The following is an 18,616-nucleotide window of genomic DNA, read 5'->3' as shown; positions in this document are numbered from 1 at the left end:
GCCTCAGGAAAGCCGCTGTGGGGAGGGAGCAAACAGGGCAGGAGAGGAGGGGACAGGGGTCTGGGTTACCCTTACCAGGGTCAGGCAGGGCTCGTGCAGGACACCAGGAGCCGGGACACGAGGGGACGTTGGCTGGGACCTCCCTGGGCTGTGGGTCCCCTGCACCCCAGTGTGGGTCCCCAGCCGCGCCGAGTCCAGCCTGCCCACTAATCACGCTCCTCTTGGATCGCTTCGTGCTCCCTAAAATGTTTTGCACTGAGGTTTTCTAAAGGCTCGTCCGCGGGCCGAACTTGAGTGTCACAGAGCAGCCCCAATTAAGGAATTTGCCGAGAATGCGCCGCCTGCAAAATGGTGCTCACACTCTCCTTCAGATACCTGCTGTCTCCAGCTTCTGAAGCCTCTTTCCTGGGGAAATTAATTAGTGTAATTAATATATTTATGCAATCATTCAAAGTGCTGATTACAGGCAACTGCAGAGAAAACTTTTAACAGCAGCCGCCACCTCCTCCCGCGGCTCAGCGGTGTAATTTCGGTGCGTTTGCTTATCTCGGCTCTCGCCGGCCACCCCGATAACATCGGGGTGTCCCGTGCCAGCTGCTGGCTCCCTCCGAGGCCGGGATGTCCCAGCTCCAGCCACGAGCTCTCCCCTTCCCCTGCACCCCAGGACATCCGCGCCGTGCTGGGGCTGTGGCAGGATTGGTGCGAGCCGGTCCCCCCGAGGCAGAGCACTGCTGCCTCTCCCCTCGCTCCCTCCTCTTTGCCCCTTCTGTCCCTCATTTCTTTCCCTTTTATTTCTAAAAATTCTCTGTCTTTCCCATCCATCATTTTCTCATTCCCTCTCTCGCATACACAGCGAGCCAGCTAATGGAGTCTGCAGTAATTCAGTCCTCCTCGACAGGGCTGTAATTTCAATAAATAATTATGGGACTTGATTTCATCTCCCTCCTTCCCGAAACGCGGCCGCACAAACTCGTCACGGGGCCGGGCAGTTCATTAGCAGCGGGACTTCAGGATGGCCCCGTGGGTTTGGGGGCTCTCAGCTCAGCCCCTGCCTTTCTCCTGGTGCCGCTGACTCCGCTCGTCCAACGCAGCATCCTGGGCTCCAAGCTCCGTCCACGTCCCGAGGATGGGAGGCTCACCCCCTGTCCGCAAGGCCAACAGCACGGATCCCACCACCGCCGCCAAGGGGACGACAGCACAACAAGGCCGACCACGGCGAAGACAAATCCGAGGCCAGGCGAGGCCAGCAGTCCCCCGGCTCTGCAGGCAGCCAGACCGCAGCTAGCCGTCCCCAGCGCCTTTGGTCTTGGCTGAAAACAAAGCGAAGGTCCCTGAGTTCTCCTATAAATGGTAATGATAACACAATTATCATGCAAAACAAAAATTAAGTTTAATGGTGCAAAGCCAGGGTGTACTGTGGAGGTAATTCATATTAATTATGTTTGGATTAAAAGCTTATTTCTTTTGTTAGCATCTGCAAGTAGGAACTTAGCAGTAAAAAAAGCCGCATATAATTACTGCATCTTATGGAGGAGCAGTGTCGAACTTAATGGAGCATCCCCATTCTCTCTGGGCACCCGACGAGTGGTAATATTTCACATTTTATGAAATACAGAAGAAATAAATTACAGGTTTAATGATAAGCATTACTTGGGCTCGTAATGCAGCGCAATTGGCTACCCAACGCGCGCAGACCTGCAGACCCGAGCGGCGCAGGGCTGGCAGGCAGCGGCTCGCCGTGCTCGGTGGGGACAGGGGGCAGCGGGGACAGGGGACTGCAGTGAGCCCCGAAAACCCTGCTCCGGCCCCCACTGAGCTCGTGGGGTGCTCCTGCCTCGAATTCCCTCCACGCACCGCCTGCCAAGGTGAGTTTCTGAACAGCAACGTGCAAGGTCCGATGGACGTGAGAGCTCTGCAAAATGTTTCGCTAGCCCGAGGCCGTGTCCCACCTGCCTCTGTGCTGCAGCGCAATGCCACCCCTCGCTGTGACCCCCCCGCCTCGCTGCGTCCTGCCGTCACCCCCTTCATCCCCGGAGAGGTGCCAGCACAGCTGAGGGTTCGGTTTCATGGGGTTGGGCTCCCCTGGCCCCTCCGTGCCAGGGAGGCAGGTGGGGCTGCCCCGCAGCTGGCCGGGACAGGACTAAACCCCGCTGTCATCGCCGCTCGCCGGGACGCTCCCCCTGCTCCTTGTGAGTCCAGGCCCGTGGGTGCCAGCTGCTATTTTAATGCCTCTGTGCTGCTGCTGGAGGGGGGGGGTCTCCTTTTAAACACCAACCGGTTTGGGGCTGGTCTCCAAGAGCTGCGGGGGCTTCAGCTTTTACTGATGGAAGTGAAATGGCCGCTTTTTAAAACATCCCCTTTTTTTTTTCTAACCAGAAAAGCCTCCGGTCAGGGCAGGCTGAACCCCTCTGGAAAGCAGCTCCTGCTCCTTGGGCAGCATCGTTTGGCTTCAGCCTCCTCATCCCAACCCGCGGCGCGGGCGCTTTGCTGCTTCCCCCATTTCCCAGTCTGTGAGCCTCAAATTTCTGCCCCCCCCCCCCCCCCGCCCCGCAGCTTTTCTTAAGGGGTTAAGGTTGCATCGACACCGTCATTAGCGTTATCTGGTTATCGATCTAGGAATTAAAAACCTCTACAGCTGGGCCTTCAGCTCCTGCTCTAAGGGGACGTGATGGTGCCCCATGTGGGGCCGGGCACCCCCAAGCACGCAGAGCAGGGACACGGCCACGTCCAGAGCCCCGTGCGGGGACAGGGGGGGGACAACGTGCTCCCAGGGCTGCTGTGGCCCCAGGGGATCCGCCGTGTGCATACATCAGTGCGTATATACACGTACACACACACACAGACACAACAAAGCAGCTTCTATAAATCAGCACTCTTCCTGGCTTTTTTTTTTTTTCTTTTGACACAATAAATCTATTTTTTTTTTTAAAAACTCATGGTAGCGATTGCATCATCTCCCTTTCGCTTCCTTCCCCGCCCCGCTCCTAGAACAGCACAGATTAAGATAAAGTGATAGTGCTGTGTCAAAGAGTGCTTTACTGCCACACTTGGGATAGAAGAGGAGAGGTTAATTTATCATCGCTGGGGAGAACTGACAGAAGAGAGATATACTACCGAAGGGGGATTTAGCACAGGGCCAAGAAACTTCACACTATTTTTACCATCTGTCACATGCTCTAATAAAGCAGGACAAAATATGAAGAAAGGAAAAATGAACTATCAAACACTGATGTAATGCAGCCCATAAATCTAATTTAATTACTTTGCATGGAGACAGGTCCTCGAGTCCGTGTGAATATACTGGATTTTCTTGGCAACTTAACAACTAAGTGTTTTAATAACATCACACTATAATTTATTCTGCTTGAAACACAAAACCTCTTTTGTGCAAGTTTTTTTTTTTTTTTTTTTTTTTTTTTGGTGTGTGAGAACTGTTAATTTTTCCTGCTAATGTCAAAACTGGCATAAATTCACATGTGAACTTGAAGCCTGACTGTGAAAAAAGGCGGAGGTTAGCGAACGCCTTTTTATTGTTCGCTGCTTTCCGCGTGTGCGTGTGTGTGTGTGTGCGTACACACGGGGGGCTGCGAGCGCCTGGGAAATAATTGGGGCTGCTGATGACTTAGGTGCAGAGTTGTCTGGGTAATTAGATTTTAACGTCACGACAGAGGAGTGGGGGAGGGAGGAGCGGGTGTTGGCCAAAAAGCCAAAGAAAAGTGGAGGAGGGAGAAGGAAAAGCGCGGAGGGCTTCTGGGGGCGGCAGGAGAGGGATGCGAGCCCCTGGGGCCGGGGGGGCTCAGGCCCCCTGAGGGGCAGGGACCGAAGCAGCGGGGAGCAGGAATGAGTCAAAAAGTAGAATTATTATTCAATATGTGTCCCTGCGAATCCGGATGCAGTTACAGAAATTATTGCTAATAATGAAAGCTATATATCAAAGGTTATAAAATTCCTCTGTACTGGGACACTATTTTTCTAGGCTTTGTTCTGAACCATTAAAGATGACATATTGAGTTTGTGTGCCTCTGTGTTTAGTAAGAGACATTTAAATCTGATTTTAACCTAAACTGGCAATTTTGACATTTGTCTCCGGTCTTTAAAGCAGGAGCTATGATGCCACCGAGCAGGGGCGGCGGGCTGCTCCCGCCCAGCCTCCCTGCCCTCCCGCAGCGGGGAAGGGGTGAGCAGGTAATTAATTTGTTAGATCATCAGTGATTCATGGAAAATAAAACCATCCGTCTTTGTACAGCTCTCTCTGGGAGGAAAAAAGGGAAAAAAAATATAAGAAAAGGCAAAGAAGGAGGAGAGAAGCATGCAGGGACTGGGGCACCTGCGCGGCCCCTTGGTCCACGTGCGCTCCCATGGGAGCTGATGGTGTGCGTGGTTCCCCCGCCTGCAGCATCTCTGGGATGCAGGATGGTGCCCGTGGGTAAAACCGGTCACTTCCACGGGCTCAGAGAATGAAATAATTTCTGCTCCAGGGGTCTCGTGGCTCCCCACAAAGTTTATTTGAAGTTAAAATTCCAGAGGGTTCGGCCGAAGCAGCATCCTCTGCGTGCTCCCACCGTTTGCTAAGCCCTCCTCTCCCTTCTTTAGAAAGATGGGGGAAATGGGTGAAAAAATAGAAACCGGGGGCATTTTTCAGTGCCATTTACATTTATCTGCCCCAGCCAGCAGCCCATCTAAGCCCACCGACGGAGGCGGGGGCGATGCCCCCAGCCCAGGACTGGTCCTCGCGGGACCCGGCCGCGCAGGCTCCCAGGGGACGCCAGCAGGATTCACTCACCCCGTGACTTCAGTGCCAGCACTGCTGTCCATCGCTTTTTTTTTTTACACCACCCGGGCAGTCAACACGTCAGATGATTTACGTGCATGGCAGCGACCTGCTCCTCCTGGCTGTGCCGAGGCAGCGGAGGGGCCTCTGCCCGGTCCCGTGGGACGCGGCGGGGTGGCAGCGGGGCAGGTCCGGCCCCGAGCTCACGTGTGGGAGCGAAGCATGGCACGTGCACGCCGGACTTTGCAGAGCTGGGATTTTGGATTTCAGCTTCCCTGAAGCTTCACCCGAAACTTGCCTGAACTTCTCGTGCAATCGTTGATTTTTCAACGCTGAAAATTTTAAATAATGCAGAAGAGGTTCCCCCCTCCTCCCCCACAGTTAGAGCAAATCCATCAGGCTTTGTGATAGCATCTCAGGGGAGGAAAGTGAGTATTTAAAACCAAAGTGCGGCAGAAGACACTGCTTTGGGGATGTGGAAAGGTACTGCCTGCCTGTTATTTGTTCAAGGATTAGAAACCTTAAAATTCAGGAATCTGTAAGTGCTGCGGCTCTCTGTGTGCATGAGTCTGCCCCAGGCAGACTTTGCTGGTGCCCGGGCACGGCTCTGGGTGGATGTTGGATAACGGGAACATCTCAGCCTCCTGACCTGGGCCAGCAGGCCCCCTGCCTCCTGCAGTGGATGCTGCATAAATGCGGAAGAAACCGCAAATTCCTTTAAGCCTGAATAATCTTCTCCAAGCCCAGCGTCCCACCAGCTATACTGAACGAGAATATCTGTGGCTGAAAACTCAGTGTTCCTGCACCGGGGGGGTGCTGGGGGCCAGGAGATGCTTGCTTAGCACGTGGCTGTGTCAGCAGCGAGACGGAGATCTGCGCAGGCTGAGCCCCACAGGGCAGCTCGGGGTGCTTTGCTCTCCTTTTCCTACACACAAAAGGAAAGAAGGGCTAATGCAAGATAAACCATGTCGCAGCCCCGGGCATCTCGCCACCAGCTCCGGACCCAGCCAGTCGTTTCCGACCCAAAGAGCTGCGACTGCAGACACCGCGCGCCGAGGAGCGACCAAGTGATTTATTGCACAAGGGCACTTGCATCCTGTAGCTAATTAATCCGTGCACTGGGGGACTGCTCTTTAAAGTACAAGAGTGTCAGCAAGCCAGGCCCGGGAATCATTTATTTCTTTTCCTAAATGAAATTTTAAGAGAGAACCTGGCTTGTCCCAAGCTTGCTGAAGTGGAGCTACAGACCCTGAAGGAGTTTATCTTCAGTTCCAGCTACCGAATGCCCCTCCGTACCCGGTGTGCTGGGGAGCACAGGTCTGCAGGCGTCTTGGGAGCGATGCCCCTGCCTCCAGGAGAGCTCTGGGGAGGGTAAATCCCCCCCCTGGGTGGCAGCAGCTCCTGCCTCTGCTTGGCTCTGCTCTTCCCGTGGCAAACAACTGCCCTTCTCCCTCCGAACTCCCATCCCTTCCGTGCGATCCAGGTGTGCGCCCTGGTGGGGACAGCTCTCAGTCGGTGCCTGCATCTGCCTGGCACCATGGGGGCTTGGTCTCTGGGGGGGCTTTCTAAAAGCTACGCACAGAACCAGGCCCACGCTGCTCAAACGCATCACAAGGCAGCGGGAAGGAGAGCGAAAATGCAGTCAAAGTGGATCTGCAATCTACTTTCTTATTGCAGAAATAGATTTCGTATAATACACTAGGCATTATGTGGTTGCAGAAATGTGCACACCTTCAAATATATTGTTCAATAGATTGGAATTTATTTCGCTCTATTTTCAATGTCCCTCTCCCCCCTTTCTTTTTTTTTTTTTTTTTCCTGTGTTGGAGATAATGAAAACCCTGGTATTTAAATTCAGTTGCAGCTCCTAGCTTGCACAGATTGATTGCTTAGGAAAAATATATATATAAAAAAACCCCTCAGAGCATGTATGCATAAACTAGATGGTAGATTAGGTTACTGGGAGAGGAAACGTACAAATGTACCGGGAGTGTACCTTTTGCAAGAAGATTAACTGATGGCAGCAGCAAGTTGCTGATGAAGGCAGTTTGCGTAAGAGCGGACCCTGGCGATGGAGACCCATCACTCACCGCCGGCAGCGGCTGGGCCGGGGGCACTGCGGGCACGGGCACGCACCGGGGGACAGCGTGGGCAAGGGTCTGCCTCGGAGGCCTCCTGCTTTGAGCTGCCGGGGGGCATTTGGCACTGGGCAAAGCCCACGAGCGTGGCTGCGATTTGAGCCCTGCGAATGAAGGATTAAGCAGACCAAACCAGGACATAAATCACGGTTTCCCCACAAGCTTTGCAGCAAGCCGGACCCAGCGTGAATTCCCCCACAGCCGCTGTTTGGGAACATGGGAAGATTTACAGGCCCAGCCCTGGGAGGCAGCTCGAAGCCTCCTTTCCCATGGCCGCGGGGCTGCAGCCACCTGCCGCCCCCGGGTGCGGGGGGCTGCGGGCTGGGGGCCGGCTGGGGACGCTGCCACTGCGCCAGCTGCCTCTCCCCATGTGGGCACGGCGGGGCTCAGCGCAGCCACAGCATGCCACGGGCACCGGGGGGGCTCGATGCAGCATGCCCGGGGCTGAGGCACGCCTGAATTGCCCGTGTCTTCACCACTGCTTCCCCGGGGGCTGCAAAGCGTCCCCAGGTGCTGGGGAAAGCCAGAGGAAAGTAAAGTAATTTACGGGCTCACTTAGGGCAGGGATGGAAAACGCTTCTTAGCTGATGCACGAGCCGAGGCCGGCTTGCTTTTGCCTTTCTAGCAAAGACACGGCCAGGGAAGAGGCAGAGGGTGATTTTCCATAGGGGTAAGGCAGGGAGAGGCCCAGGCATCGGCCAAGCCGGGGCTGACACCTCTGGCTGGGACGAGGCAAACGCTGCTGGGGCAGCGCAGGAAAAGCCCAGCACGGGCCGTGTCCAGCTTACGCATCCATGCAGGGTGCTGGAGAGCTCTGCGTGGATCCCAGCACACCTGGGGCTGCCCTGGGCACAGCAAGTCCCAGCAGCAGGGGCTGGTCCTGCAGGGCTTCGCCCCCAGCTCCCGTCCCCCCCACGCACACGCAGACCCTCCAGCCCCGGGGCTAATCCCACGGGAATCGCTGCGAACTGCCAGGGATTTGTCCGGGTGCTGCCGCCGTGCGCCCAGGCCTTCCCCTCGGAGAGGCGAGACGCTTTGCTGCGCGCACACACAAGTTTTTACATGAGTTTCCTGAGTTCATGGATAAAGTCCAGAGCTGCCAAGCTCCCAGTACTTTGCCATGTCACACTAATAGCTTCCAGATCCCATCACATATTAAATTCATGCGGTTTCAGCGAAGCCATCTATTTAATGCAATTCGCTAAATGCCTGCGTAGCTCCGCTGACAGTGACATATTAGGTTTGCAGTCTTTTGCAATCTGATATCTCTGAATTTGCCACTGTACTAAAGATTTGATTAATGTGGTTCCATTTCGGTGCAGTAATTGGCTGCGACTGTTGTAGAAAATAATCAGGCTTTCATTCCTTACAACTGCATGGACATGCTAATGAGAGAGTGGGTTAATTAAGCCCCAGGCAGAAAGCGACAGTTACTGATGACTGTTATGACAAACCACCGACTCGGCATTTGGGAGCAGGACAGCAAATTTGCACTTTATGAAATTACAGGAAAACTGGGACATAAGGAATAAATAGTTACATCTGTTTGGTGAAAGGAAAAGAGCGAGAGAAGAGCAGAGCGAGCTGGTGGCTCTTCCTCAAATCAGGGCGCAGACACGCAGCAGGAAAGTTGGGAGCCCAGCAGCGCAGGGAGGGAATAAACTTTTATTTCCCTTGCAGGAGCTTCCCAGAGCGCTCGGCCCACCGGTGGGCCGGGAGATGCCCACCAGCAGGAGAAATCCCCCTTCGGGGGGCAGTGCCCAGTGCTCCTGTGCGCCCTGCTCCTTCTGGGGGCAGCTCCCACCCGCGGCTCCTGGGGGGGACCGCGAGCAGCCAGGGTGGTGGCAGCATTGGTGACCTGAGATTTTGGCTTCCCCAGGCCTGCCTCCAAAGGGCTGAGAGGAGGGGGAGGCTCCTGGAGGGAGAAAACCGGAGCCGTGCCCTGACATCAGAGCTGACGCGAGGCTTTGGAAGCACATCAACGCCTTCCCGGGGCCCAGCAAATCAAACCAGCCCCAAGAGCTGCTCACGGAGCCGGGCAAGGAGCGACCCAAGGGCACTGCCTCTGCCGGGCAGCTCCTCCAGCTCCAGCTTTGCGATGCTAATAAGTAATTTATAAGGATTAACTGGCAATCTTTAAAACTTGCCTTTTCATGCTAGGGATATTTTGCAACATAAGCACTGCCACCATATAACCAATGATTTAGCTGAGGGGTTTTATAGTCTGAAATGGCTTTAAAATTTGTTTGGAATTACCTTGAGTACATTTTAAACACTTAAATTGTCATCTTTGCATTTTGGACTATTCATGATGCACTATAGGATTTTTTTTCCCCTCCATTAGATTGCAGAGTAACTCTCCCTTTGTTCCATCAAGCCCTCCCGAAAAGAAGCCCATAGCACACCCAACACGCACGTCACGACCCACAGACCCACGCAGGGGCTGCGGGTGGCACCGCTGGGGTCCGGGGTCCCACCTGCAGCTGGACACACAGCAGGCAAAGTCTCCTGGCCGAGAGGAAACCTGGGGACTCCGGGCTGGTGTCGCTGATGGAGAAAGAGGCGCGAGCATCCTGCATCCCACCGCAGCCTCAGGAGCGGCACGAGATGCCCAGACAAGCGGGGCTTTTACCAGCACATCCCCAGGTGGGATTTCAGGTGCATCCAGGGAAGGCAAATACCATCAGGGTTTTCTTATGGGTCTCGTTAAGGCTCGAGGATTATTTTGTGTTGTCTTCTGCTTTTCAAGAGTGATGAGATTTCGGGGGGGGGGGCTCTGGCTCCCACCTCCCCGTGGCCGTTCCCCGCTGTCCCCGCGCTGTCCCCAGCCGCAGCACCGGGGTGCCCCCGGCCGGGACGGCCCCGCTGGCTGTCGGGGTCCTGGACGGTTTTATACCTGCCAGGGCCTCGCAGAGCAGCCCCTAGAGGAGAAGCCGTAAAAATGGTTTATGTAGGAATAGGTTGGTTTCTGTGCAATAAAACCCGGAGCCATTGAAAAGCAAGCTCCTGTGTAATTACAAAGACAGAGGAGATCGCTTCCATATGTCTGAGTGGGTGTGAGGGGCCCCGAGCCCGCATCTGTTCTCTTTGTTCTGGAGGGGGGAAAGGGAGAGAGAGAAAGAGAAAATAGAAGACAGAAAAGGGAAACGGGGTCTGGTGGAGAAAATGACCTCTCGATAAACCCCGGCCAGAGCCGGTCCCGCCTTTGAGGATCAAGGCACGGCAACATCTGGCCCCGGCCGAAAGCACACTTGATCAATAAATTGTGCTACCAGGCACAGAATCAGAGAGATCTGAGAGCCATTCATTAACGAGCTCGTTAAGTGATTGATATGCTTAATTTTCCTGTCAAATGCGGACTTCCCTTGTAAACATGTCAATTGAGAAAAGTTCAAGCTTGTCACTCGGATTTATGGCTGGAATAACATGTAGGTGGAAAAGAGCGACGCGTCCCCTGTGGCCCGTGTTGTTTCCTATTACAGGCAGGGCCAATGAATCCAGGTGCTGCCGCGTCCTTCTTCTGCCTCCTCCTCCTCCTCCTCCTCCTCCCTGCCCACAGCTGAGATAACAAAACCAGACCGGCCGCTGGAAGCGCCCCAGAACTTGGCCCCAGCAGCAATTAGCCCATTAATTTGTTCATCTTGATAAAGCTTCAGGGTGCCTTTGATGGGCTGGTGTGGAAAGCCAGATCCCACCTGGATTTCCTTGCTCTACATAGCTGCACGGTTAACCTTACCCACGACTGGCCATTTTTAGCCTAAAGTGGAAAAAAGCTTAAAAAGCCTTTGCCCTTTTCCCCGCTCCCCCCAGAGCCTCATCACAAGCACCGGGTGCTGGACACATCTCCCCACTGATGGTATTTTTTGGGGGGGGGGGGATCTCCGGAGACTGGGCTTGTTCCCCAGGCTCCTGGGGCTGGGTGAGTGTGGCCAAGCCTGGCACGGGGTCTCAGCTCCATCCCCAACCCCACCGTGGGCACCAGACCGTGGTGTTTTGGGGTCCTGGGGAGGTGTCCCCCCGGTTTGTGCGATGCCAGCCCCGCTGGGTGGGCGCCTGCACCGAGCAGCTTCGTCCTGCCCCTCGCAGGGAGCCCCTCCTGGGCCGGGCACCGCCAGAAATAAGCTGTTTTGTGACCGATTCACTTTTATTTCTGTTAACTTTCGTCACGAAATAGCAGTCATCGAATCGACACCTCGGTTCCCTTCAGCGTATTCCCTCTAGCGTCATTTTTTGATAAATGCCAAGAACAGGCGAGCAGCAGGAGACCATTATCCTGCGACACGCTCACTCTGCTCGCATTACCTCTGAAATAACACGGGTGCTCGCACGGGTCCCGCAGCAGTCGGGGCAGGGACTGGAGGCCAAGCGGCCGGCGAGGCTCGGACGCTGCCGGTGCCCCCCCAGCGAGGCCCTGCCTCGGAGCTGCCCGGCCCCGGGTGGGGGCAGTACACGGTAAATCCTTCCCAGAGAGGGGGAAAACATCCAGTTTTTAGGTTTTATGTATTCCGCTTTATAGCTTACTTTAGGCAGATTTCTCCCAGATTTTGGAGTTATCCCTCCTTCCCCTTCCTTTTTATTTTTTTATTTTTTTTTCTTTTTTGTCCAAAGACATCTCAAAGACCCCACAGCCTTAGAGATAACAGAGCAGGAGGAGGGACCGGAACACCAGAACCAAACCCAGCACCGTCCAGGCTTCCCCTAACCCCTCACATTTAGATTTTGTGTTTCTTAAAGAGAATCGGGAAAGCTTGAAATCTAATTTGCTATGGAAATAGAAGTTCCTGAGGGTGGTAGTGGGACACATTTTTTTTTTTTTCATAGCAAAATCACCAGAAAGCATGTTAAAGCCAGCTGGAGATCAGGCACTTGGGGGGGGGGGTGGCTGAACAGGGTCAGGGATCAGGGAGCACAGCCTCCTGCCCCCGCTGAGGGCTCACAGAAATGACGAGCTGAGGGCGAGGAGGCTGTGATGAGGCTGTGATGAGGCTGTGATGAGGCTGCGAGGAGGCTGCGAGGAGGCTGCGGCCAATTTCTGGGCCCTCCCTGGCCAGTAGGAGTCCGATCCTGTTCCTCACGTGGCAGGGATTTGCCATCGTTTTGTATTAGCCTTGCACGATCTCGGTATTTATTTTTGCTAATATGACACAATTAAAGGCTAATCGTATCTGTACCTTTCATATCATGTCAGGCAAAATGAATGCTGTTAGGAGGATGATACTAACATGACACGATAGCGCACGGTTAACGCGACGAAACGTTCAGATTGCATTAACGTAAGGCTGCAGGGAGGGAGAGCTGCACGAGCCTCCCCCTCCGGTGGCTCCCTGCAAGTTTTGCTGCTTCCCACTTGAGTCCGTGTGTCCAAACAACCTGTGGGTGGCTGGGGTGGATGTGCCTGGGCTGGGATGGAAGAGGAAAACCCAACGGCGATGGGAGACGAAAACCCATTGGTGTTGGAAGAGGACAACCCAACGGCGATGGAAGAGGACAACCCAACGGCGATGGAAGAGGACAACCCAACGGCGATGGAAGAGGAAAACCCAATGGCGATGGAAGAGTAAAACCCAACAGTAATGGAAGAGGAAAACCCCATAAACTGCAACTTTCCCAGCCACATCCCTCTGGGCAGCGATGGCTCGCGCCCCGCTGGCTGCTTCCCCTCGCATTGCGCACCCTGCGCTCACAGCATCCCTGAGGCTTTGCATCTCAGGCAACCCTTTCCACCTAAAACTTTGAGGCATGGTGGCCAAACTTGGAGGAAATAATTAACAATTATTTCACAGGAGAAGGTTCCAGCTGGAGCAGTATCTGGTGGTTGAACATATATCTAACAAAGGATTGTTATTTAAGCAATAACCCTTGAGAAATTGGTCGTTACCAGCATTAAACGACTCAGCCCATTGCCAAGGATGGTTAACGCTCTAATAAACTGGTCATTAACTGCAGTAACAATGAATTTCGAGGGGATTATTGCTATTATAAACCTTAATCAATGGTTTATAACAGCAATAATGTGGTCCTTTCTTTTAATGGTAAGTAGTGCGGCATGAGCAGTCTGCTTGGAAATATTTTCGGTCTGGCTGATAAGACAAAAAAGCAGGCATTAAAAGCCTCCAACTCTAAACGCCTCCAGGGAGGAGAAAAGGCCCAGGGAGGTCACCCAGTGAGAGGTGGGATGGGATGGGATGGGATGGGATGGGATGGGATGGGATGGGGATAATGATCAGGATGGGATGGGATGGGGATGAGGATGAGGATGAGGATAGGATGGGGATGAGGATTGGGATGGGATGGGATGGGATGGGATGGTTTCTGGTGAGGAGTGACCCATGGTGGAGCGGTGAGGATGCTGCCCAGGGAGCAGGAAGGAGGGAGCCAGCGCCAGGCACGATGCAATCAGCACCTGCCAGAGTTTCCATCACATGCAGGGACCCAAAGGGTGTGCAGCCGCTTTCTTGAAGAGTAACACCTATCTCTACCTCTGCACAAAGAACTTCAGATGTTTTTATGGGTTATAAATTACCCTGTCTCTCAAAATCCAACTGCTGCATGGTACATGGCAGGGCAACCTTCTGCCACATCCCCACAGCCCGGAAGTGTCCAAGGTCCCCCTTCCCTCTCCTCCCCTGCTGCTTGTTTGAAGACTCCTATTGCGGCCTCTTGTTTGCCCCATGAGACGGACATGCTGCTTATTTGCGGTGTGATAAAGCTGAGGATCAGGAAAGGCTCACACTCAGCCTCAGGTGTGCAAAGGACCCAGGCTCAGCGAGGAGAAGAGGAAGAAGCCAGCGACAGTGCCGGAGGAGCCCCCTACCTGCGGGGTCTGATCCCGTGCCTGGGTCCGGGTGAGGCACCCCTGGGGTCCGGAGACCTCTCTGCTGAGGGCCGAGCAAGCAGCCCTGGCCTGCTCCCTTTTGTGTCGTGCCGCACATCCCTCAGAAAGCAGTCTGTGGTGATACAGCAACATATCGGTGTCCTTCCAGAAGGCTTTAAGGAGTGCTCCCCGTCCTGAGCGAGTAGAGCTGAACCGAAAGCTGCTGCTTTGCTAACTGCGTGCTCAGCGCTCCCAGAAATCCCTCGCTGGACCAAGGCTCAGCTCTCGGCCCCGTGCAGGGAATTATCCCCGCTTCTGCTGCGAGCGGCCGCGGGCTCGGCCCCTCTGCCTTTGCCTCAAAGCTCCGGCGGAGCCGGCGAGCTCCCGGGGGAGCTGCGGCCGCTCGCGCTGCACGGCCCGGCCAAGGAGCGAGCTCTGATTATGCCCTGGCTTTAACGGAGTTTTTCTCTCTTCTTTGCTTGAGATTTTTATGGATCCTCAGAGCTGGTTCTCAATCCCTGCTCTTCTCTCTGCGCTCCTGCAGCTAAGCTGGCTGCGGCTGCAGGAGCAGGCGCCATCCCGTCTCAGGGAGGGCGAAACCATGAGATGTTTGGGGCTTTGGCTGGCTTGGGCCAGTCCCTGGCATCCAACATCCCTTCCACATGGTTCTCTTCTCCCTGGTGTGTCCACGTCCCTCGGAGTGCAGGGGCTGGTCCGTGACGCTTCTCCCTTCGCCTTTTTTCGGAAGAAGGCTGCACTGGAATAAATTGGAAAGTTTACTTCATGTAGCATGGAAATAAAAAAGCTCATTCAGAAAGTTAATGATTTATTTTATAGTTTCATTATCAGGGTCACATTACTCAATAGCATTTCAAACATGTCATTTGTACAAACTATGGTAATTAAAATTTATAACGTACTTCATCAGCGGCATATGAATCTTTTAGCCAGCACTCTGCTGTCATATAAACAGTGTAATTTCAGCTGCAATTCACCCTTTATTGGCTCTCATTTGTGATTTAACAGCCATCAATGACTGTGCTATAAAGAATAAATTAACCATCCGTAAACCTTATGATGACAGGGACAGTCAAACAGACTTAAACTGCCTCCACCAGGCTCTGGTTAGCCAACAGGGATCAGGCGCGGGAGGTGCCGGCGCGAGGGCTGCTCCTGGCCCCGGGGTGCTGAGCGCGCTGCACCCCCTGGGGTGCACCAGAACCTCCCCAGGGGGCTGCTGCCCCCCTGCCAGCGCTGCCCTGCCCGGCAGGAGGAGTTCCAGCTGCTGGCGGGGAGCCCCTGCTTCAAGATCTGCTCCCTGATGCTCTTGCTCCAGAGACGCGTTCCCAAGAGCTGCTACGTCCCTGCACCTCCTGCTGCAGCCACCCTGCCTGCTCCTCCCAGTGCTCCCAGTGCTCCCAGTGCTCCCGGCAGCCAGCCTCGTATGGGCAGAAGGGCAAGGGATGGGCAGCACAAACCCAAAGCCCAACAGCTCCGGCCCCGGCCAGCTTTATGGATTTGAGAGCAAATCTACCACGAGCGATTTCTTAATCGGGGGCTCCGTGCAGCCGACAATTATCCCGCAGCTTATTTGCGCCCATCTTTTGCAGAGGGAGCAATACGTTTTAATGGGATCCCTCCTATGCTTAGAGCTGACACTGTACAAAGCTAATAAATGATATGGATTGGATTTGTTACTGAGACATCTCCAAGGAGCCTGGGTCATACAGGCCAATAAAATTGGCCTCATAAATTTACCCTGACACACAGGATTACTCCAGCATTGCTGAGGTCACCTTCTCACACTGATTTATGGCCAGCCCATGGGTTAATAATACTGTTTACGGGGTTGTTGTTTTCCCCTACACGTAGCAGATATTAATCAGCACGTCCGTGCCTTTTCGGCGCTCTGTGGGCGGGTGCAGCGCCGGGGAGACGTGGGGTGAGGACATGGTGGGGAGGGCGAGCTTGATTTATTTTCTAGGCAAGACTTTTTGTGTTTAAAAAAAAACCTTCCGAAAGACCTCCGCAAGAGGAGCGAGACCTCCCCGTCAGCGAGTCCCGAGGGCAAGGAGGCGGCACTGGGGGCGATTTTGGCCGTTCCCGTCTCTGGCACGTCGTGCCGTGCTTGTGCAGCACGTGGCACCAGGAAATTCTGGTCCACGGGAGGGATTTCGACACCCAGGGAACGGTAATTCCCACCTGTTTCATTGCTGGGGGAGCAAGCACCAGCACAGCACCTCTGCACCCGTCTGGGTGTGCAGGCGAGTGGGGGGGGGGGGGCTCAGGCTTGACTGCAGGGCAGCAGCCGGGCTGCAGGCGTGCCACCGGGCTTTTCCTGGCCCCACCAAAGTCAGAGCGGAGTTTCACCACTTTTGGCACACTCGGGTGTAGCACCACCCAGCTGGCGCTTATTTTTGGGATTTCACTGCTTTGCTGCCAAGTAAGAGTCAGTAGGTGGCTCTGGGCAGGGGGCAAGCACCAAACCCCCGTGGGAGCACTGGAAAGCGTCGCCCAAATTTCGGCTCCATCCAAACACAGCGGCAGCACGTAAAACCCAGACAGCCCCCGGGACACCCCCGGCCCCGGTTACACCCGCTTCAGTTTGTCCTTCCCTGGCCTGAGCCCAGCAGGCAGAGCCCGAAGGCTGCTTTCCCTTCCCAACCCACGCACCTGTACGCCCGACCACATCACGAGGACAAGGCCGGGTTTTTCCTGAAAAAACGCGGAAAGACACAGCCTAGCGAGCCTGCTCTCCGCCCCGGCCCTCTCAAACACACCTCGGGCTTTCTGATGTTTGCCAGGGCTCAAAACCCTGCAGTAAGGGGGGCAGAGCTGTGTGTCCGTGTGTCCGTGTGTCTGTCCCTGCCCGGTGACATTCCCAGGAGTGCTCCCTGTCCCCTTCTCCAGCACCAGGAGCGGCTCCGCGCGCTCAGCAGCCGAGACCCGGGGCAGCCAGCCTCGCTCCTGCTGCTTCGTGTTATTTTCATCCTGCCCTAATAGGAGGGGACAGGTGAGATGTGCTTCAAAACACTGTAATCATATTTTAAATGGAAATGAAATGTGTGAATTAAATGTAAATTACAGCAGAATGGAAGGACAATCACTATTAGTTAAGGTCTGACACCTATTTTTGCAGACCTTTCCTAAATGCCACAACTTGTTTCTCCGCGCTTGTGACGAGGACTTGTAATTACGTGGCAGCTGCTCCTGCAGCCGGGCGGGCGGCGGGTACCGAGGGGGGCCGGCGTATTTCAAACAGCGATGGACTGCTTGTTGGTTCTGCAAAATTATGAACCAGCAATGATATTTTTATTCGGGAACCATGAAAATAAACCTTGGTGTTTTCCCCCTGAAAAGGTGAAGCGGTAATACAAAAGGACGTTTTTATAGAGTCAATTTATTTAAGGGTTCCCCCATTTGCTTTTATATTGGAAAAATATGTGCCCTGCCAATGAGCCAAAATTTCTTCTTTATCTTTAATCTCTTCCCCACCTCCCCCGAGCCTCTGGCTGTTCCCACAGCCCCGCGGTGCCTCGCAGCCTCCCAGCGAAGCCTCGCTTGATTTTTCACGATGGGAAGCATCCACAGCCCCTCGCCAGCCACGGCACCGGGGTGCGAAACGCGGCGCACAGGGACAGATCCTGCCCTGGGGACGCTGCAAAGCCAGGCAGCAGCCGGGGATTTGCTCCTGGGCATGGGGATCTCCCACAGCAGGGTCAGAAGTGGCACGCCGGGGCCAGGGCACAGTCAAGGGACAGCATCCCTGCCTGGGAGAAGTTGGCCACAATTCTGAGACAACTCGTACGCGATGAAAACGGTGCCTGGTGGGGGAAATGGTGCTGAGCAGCTCCCGGTGGCACCCGTCCTTGGGTGACATCTTCGTGATTCAGAGATTTCCTCTTGTGCCCAGCGTCCTGCCTGTCCCCCCCGTAAAGACAAAACGTTTACTGATCCCACCGCCACCGGGGTGGCTGCGGGAATTTTTCAGCCAGGAAAAAAAAAAAAAAGAGCAGCCCTGTCCCGAGGAAGCTGAAAGCTAAGTGCTGATTTAACCTGCTGTTAGTACCTGCGGCTACTTGGCAAGTTTTTGATTTTCTAAGTACTGGACAGCAAATAGTCAAATGAAAACTGATAGCTCCGAGACCCTGAACATATTGTCCAGGACATTTTGCTCTGATGTATATGAGCTTAGGTGAGGAAACGCCTGGCTCCGGGCATCACGGGGGGCATGCAAATGTCATTTTACGCACTCGCAGACATTTAGCCACACTCGCAGACATTCAGCCACACTCCAGCAGCAGGGCTGGAGCAAGAAACAGGTTTTGTTCATTTCTCAGGTTTCCCTTCCCCTTTTCAAAGCAGAAGATTATTTGCACTTAATTTCTTGCAATGTTGTACAATCCCATACATCATCCCGTGTTGGGATAATCACAACATTTAATTCCGGTTCCAATAGTTCTTACAGATATATATATATGGTACATTGAAACAAAATGCGTTTTGAAATGGAAAAAAACCCTATGCCATTTAATTCCTAAAAGGTCAAACTGAAATGCTTTGGCCTTATCGAAATGATTTTCTCCTTTGATTTTTCTTTCCAAATGCAATTTCATCAAAATCAGTGCATTTCCGCAAATGTTTCACCTTTGGTGAAATGGCATCCTCTGACAGGGAAGGGCTTGGTGTGGAAGCTCCTGACCAGCTCTCGTGGCTGCCGGCAGGCGGGGAGTAGCTGCGAGTGAGCGTGGGGCTGGCCCCGTGGGCACTGAGGTGTGCCGGGCTGTGCCGGGCTGTGCCGAGCTGTGCCGGGCTGTGCCGAGCTGTGCCGGGCTGTGCCAGGCTGTGCCGGGCTGTGCCAGGCTGTGCCGAGTTGTGCCGGGCTGTGCCGGG

General features: G+C 54.3%; 1 protein-coding gene across 1 annotated transcript in view; it reads right to left on the bottom strand.

Moving 5' to 3' along the window:
* Positions 1 to 18,616, bottom strand: part of KCNU1 (potassium calcium-activated channel subfamily U member 1) — a 193,476-nt gene that overhangs the window by 2,021 nt on the left and 172,839 nt on the right. The window contains exon 31 of the mRNA XM_080568382.1: positions 76 to 14,480. The gene's annotated coding sequence lies outside the window, so the exon portion shown is untranslated. The remainder of the gene's footprint in view (positions 1 to 75; positions 14,481 to 18,616) is intronic.

This window comes from Anser brachyrhynchus (assembly GCF_964034855.1).
Source record: "Anser brachyrhynchus genome assembly, chromosome: 26".
Taxonomy (NCBI): domain Eukaryota; kingdom Metazoa; phylum Chordata; class Aves; order Anseriformes; family Anatidae; genus Anser; species Anser brachyrhynchus.
This window is presented reverse-complemented; position numbering and strand designations above follow the sequence as displayed.